A 5,497-nucleotide genomic window follows, 5' to 3' on the forward strand; every position below is an offset into this window, starting at 1 on the left:
TTGGAGATAACTTCTAAACCTTTGGAATATCTCAAGTGATAGCAGTGTCTTTGTTATTCATGGTGGCCTGAGTATGCTAATGAGGTGACTCTCAAGGGCCCTTAGGTGATTTCGGGATGGGAGCTGGTGGTGCTTGAAGACCAACCTGTGATTAGAGGGTTAGGGCTATAGCCCTGTAATAACATAACAGTCTGACCTCTGGGGAGCAAGGGGGGCGGGGGGCTGGGGACTGAGTTCAGTCACACGGCCAACAATTCAAGCATCCATGCCTAAGTAATGAAACCCCAATAAAACCTCCTGGAGGCAGAAGTTCCAGTGAGCTTCCCAGTTGGTAAGCTCCCACTGATGTATCTACAGGGTGGGGCATACTGAGGATACATAAGCTTTATGCTTGGGACCTTCCCAGATCGCGCCCCATGCATGTACTCCTTTGGCTGGTCCTGATTTGTATCCCTTACAATAGAACTATAATCATAAGTACCGTACTTTCCTGGGCTCAATGAACCATTCTAATGAATTACTGAACCTGAGGGGGTAGAGTGGGAACCTCCAAAATTTGTAGGCAGCTGGTCAGAAATGTGGGTGGCTTAGGAACCTGGAGCTTACGCCTGGTGTCTGAAGTGAAGGCAGTCTTGCAGAGGATGGTGTCCGTTACCTGTGGGGTCTAAGCTAACTCCTGTAATCAGCGTCAGAATTGTGTTGCAATTGAGCAAACACCTACCTGGCACCCATGATATGCCAGGTAATGTCATAAGTGTTCTACGCATTTTCATTCATTTAACCCTCAAGTTGGTCCTTTGAAGCGGCTATTATTGTTATTATTATCCTCATTTTACAGATAAGGGGGCTGAGGCACAGAGAGGTGAAACGATATTCCAACATGCATGGGGCAGAAACAATCTTGGTCCCTGTGTATGTGTTTATGTGTAGATGGTGGGAGAGGAGAGAGTGGGGAAGGGAGATTGGGAAGGAGGGAAGAGAGAAGACATTCTACCTCTAAAAGGCTATATGGGCTGTAAATAGTTTTCATTCAAACACATTTAACAAGCATGTAGTGAGCACTTTCTAGGCCAAGAGCAGTGCTAGGAGCTGAGATACAGTGGTGAGCAAGACTGCTTGGCCTTTTCCTTCTTTCAATGAGGGTACAGTCTACCAGAGGGAACAATATTAAATCACTATACAATTACTCTTGTGCAGTTCTGTTGCTGACAGTCTGCAGACACATGTTCTAGCTGTTTGATTGTTCTGTTCTGCATGTCACTGAGTTATGTGGTTTTCTGGGATGGTTAGGTCCATAGTAAGGAGTCAGAGAAGAACCGTGTGAGCAGTGCTGTTCCCTGTGCACTTTAGCGAGAATTAGGGCTGCTGTGAGCGTATTCTTGGACTCTGTCATCCTGCCGAAGGTCTCGTGTTATCTCTTGTTGTCTGGGTAGATGAAATTTTTCTGTATTCTTAAATGAAACTTTGAGATAATTATGGATCCTCACACAGTTGCAAGAAATAACAGATTCTTTGTACACTTCACCTTGCTTTCCTCTAATGGTAACATTTTGCAAATATTAATATCACAACCAGGATATTGACATACATAGAATGCACGGATCCTATTGGCCTTTCCCATTTTACTTGTATTCATGCTGTGTGTGTGTGTGTGTGTGTGTGTGTGTGTGTGTTTGGCTCTAGACAATTTTTTAAAGATTTATTTATTTATTTATTGGGGGGGCAGAGGGAGAGGGAGAGAATCCCAAGCAGACTCCCAACTGAGTGCAGAGACCCATGTGGGACTCAATCTCACCACCCTGAGACCATGATCTGAGCTGAAACCAAGAGTCAGATGTTCAATGGACTGAGCTACCTTGACGCCCCTGGCACTGTACATTGTTTATCACATGTTAGGCTCATGTAGCCATCCTCACAGCCAACATACTGAATAGTTTCAAAGCCATAACAATTCCCCCCAGGTGCCTTTTGTAATCACAACTACTTTCTTGTCTGTCCCCATCCCAACCCATGCAACCTACATTACATGCGTGGAATCATACACTAACTTCCTCTGTGTTTTTAAGAATAGCTGTTTTCACCATTATTACACCATACAAGATCATTTTCTAGAGACTCAATATCAGATGCTTTTAAACCATGGAATTGTAACAGGACTTTTCTTATTGTTGTGCTTTTTGAGAGTTAAGACATCTAAATCATGGAAATAATGTTAATTTTGTAGGAGTAAAGTTCTGACTTCAGGGTAATGGTTGCTACATCCATATTGAAGCTAATGAAAATTAGAAAACAGAAATAAAATGAGCACTTAATTATATACATACCGAGAACAAAACTGAAATTCATTCCTTGGTATAAGCCTATCAAGGATAAACATAACTGGGGGAAGGGACTTCCTAAATTTATTTTGCTTTTTATCATATCCACTTCCTGAGATTTCCTCTGGCACATTTTCTGTTGACATTACTGTTTATCCCCTTTTGTCTAACCTATTTTTGAAGCAGATGAAAAAAGTTAAAAATGGAAGAAACTAACGAAAGCAAAGGAGATAAAAAGATTAGAGGGTCTTTGGGGGTAAGATGGTAAATATCACTGCATGTTAATCTCATGAAGTTCCGGGAATGCACCGGGCCCACGAGATTTGAGAGGCCATGTGGCAGAAGTAGCATGCTGTGCTCTGAGATCAGCCAACTTCCAGGTGGCAGCCACTCGACAGTCCTGTCCTCAATCCTGATCGTTGCCCCTACGGATGCTTCTGGTGTAGCTACACCACTTGGAGAACGTGCGGCGCCCAACTGCAGAGCCACACAAAGAGGATCCGTGCTCCTGTGATGGGGCTGACCAGTCAGCACGCAGACAGCTCCATCCCCCCACTGGTCACACCTTCCCAGGAAATGTGACAAAAGGACCAACTGTTGAGTGCTACAGCTTCTCTATGCCTGTCACCCCAGCTTTGCACAGGTATAATACAATGGTCCTTGTGGTGCGGTTGCCCCACCAGGCCTCTCGAATCACACCAACTCAAATCAGAGCCCAGCAGCTTGTGTTTTGAGAAGGGCTAGGTGATAAACCACACACGCTGAAGTCTGAGAACCCCTCCTTTAGTGTGATGTCTGTTACTCGTTTCCCAACCTTCCGACAATGATAGTCAGCTCTAGAGTTCTTTCATCCAAGTGAACAGGGCTCAGGTCAAATGCTGAAAGCAGTCAGAAACTACAAAGCTCATGAGGCCAACCAGAGGGTTAAACATCTCTAAGTGACTTTAAGGTAAGGGCGTATGTGTGTTGCAGAAGGTCAGGAACAATGAGACGGTAGAGGAAGGATGGGCTACGTTCCACGAACAGACTGGTTCATGGACTGCACCAAAAACACTCTGGCATTGGTAATCCGATGGCTGGAAGTTTGGGGTCTTGGTCAAAGAAAGCCTCTGGCCTTGCTGTTCAGAGCTATGCCTTGTCGAATTCATTGTGTGGCCACTGTATTTCAAGCTTAACTTGGACAGACAGGCCTGCCAGGCACAAATTTCTCAAGCAGATGATGTTAGGGAGGACGAAAATTATCCACCGCGAGACCGTTAGGACAGATGACACTCAGCAGGAATGGCAAGCCGAATCTGCAGGATCCATAATACAATTGGCTAGCCCTAGGGACCCAGTCTCTTTGAAGTGGAAGAGACAGCACGTGCGAGCCATCACATCAACTCACCAGGCTGGGAAAGATGCAAAGCTTTCATCCTCCACCACAAAGAAATGAAAGTTTAAAAGATTAAAATATTCCTAAAGGAATCACGGTAATGGAAGCAGAAATCCTTGAGACATAATAGCAAAAACAGCCAAGATCTCAAATTCTCCTGACTTCCTGTCTACCTTCTTTGGGCCTCTCTTGTAAGTGAAAGATGAGTTTTGCTAGATTAGGTAGCAGTTGGAATTAGTTTTATTCACCAGCAGTATTGGGAATAAAGGCAGAGCCTGCAGGAATGTGGGCTCCAGCAACAAGTAATCATTATTGCAAAATCAAATTCCCCATCTCATCTCTGATATGCCTGTATGTAACCCTAGAGCTGGGCTTCAGAGTGTTATAAATTCAGCATACTAGGCATGGAGCAGTGGGATATACAGCCCCTCGTGTATCTAAAAGCTCTGCCCAGCAAGAGAGATATATGATGGTAACTTTCTCCCCATTGCTTTTGCAATAAAATTCACCCAGAGCTCCAGGAAGTTGGGAATGTAATTCAGCTTCAATAAATCAAGACTAAAATTAAGATGGCCAGATATGTAGCAGCCTGCTCAGGTGTATGGAGAATTTGAAATTTAGTGCCCTGGTAATGGGTAGGAGCAGATTATCTAATTATGGAGAGAAAAGAAGAAATATTGTTCTCTGGGGTAAAAAGCTAAATGCTTTAATCCATTAAACCACCACATCCCTGCCAAAGCTAGATTAATATTAAAGTTCATGTAACATCTGACTTTTTTTCAGGAATGAAGTCAAATGAAAAAAATATATATAAACGAGAAAGCTATACCTCACAATAATTCTAATTTGACTTCTTGTCAAGTAGTCGTGTATTTGATCTTTTAGTGTGATCTACCTGTCTGTACCTGATTATAATAGAGTTCTATTCTTTCCCGACGAAAGATCTGCTTAAATTTTTATCAACACATCCTGAGGCTTTTCTGGAAGGACTTTCAGCAGGGCTCCCATGTGATGCACTGGCAGTAGGTCATCTTCCCACTCATGCTGCTCCTACCTTCCGGCCTTCGTCCTTACAGGAGACCTCACGTGCATTATCACTGACTGCTTATTGAACTAGGCTTCAGATTTAGTTGGGTGGAGCCAATGCAGGACCTGTGTTTAGCACGGAGTAAAAAGAAGAATGCCCACATATCTGTTAAAAACCCCAGTCTAATAACCTTATTGCCAAATCTGGATGGGGAGGGAGTGGAGTTTTAACCAGAAAGCCAGGTCATGGATGGGTGATTATGTCACTCGGGAAGCTATGCTACTTTTTCTACCATATTGCGACGGCAGCTACCTGAGATTTACAACCACACAACTTCAGAAACTACTTCATGACATCTTGGATGCTTTGGGTATAACCGTGCCTAAAGGCAAACGACCTTTTGATATTGCCTCCAGCCCTATTTGTTTTCTATTTGTTTTAAAACCAGTGTTCATTTTAACGAATGACAAATTCATGGATTCTGGACTGAAGAATGTTCCTTCGCTACTAGAAATTTGTTATCTGTTCTTGAAAGTTGCATATGAAGTGAGACAGGGCCACGAATGTACTCAGGGCAGTCAAATCAACCCCTGTGTATAACATGGTGAGAGATTATGTCCTCCGATTCTGAAATTGTACACTTCCCATTCACTCCGGCCATGGCCTGAGGTGTTGGTTAGCATGTGGGTTGGTCTATGCACCCATCCTAACTCCTCCATTAAAGTGAGATAATTTGAATGTGTAGTGTTTGGTATGGAGCCTGCAACACAGCTGATA

The sequence above is a fragment of the Ursus americanus genome, chromosome 32 (genome assembly GCF_024610735.1).
Source record: "Ursus americanus isolate L20-20 chromosome 32, mUrsAme1.1.p, whole genome shotgun sequence".
Classification (NCBI taxonomy): Eukaryota; Metazoa; Chordata; class Mammalia; order Carnivora; family Ursidae; genus Ursus; species Ursus americanus.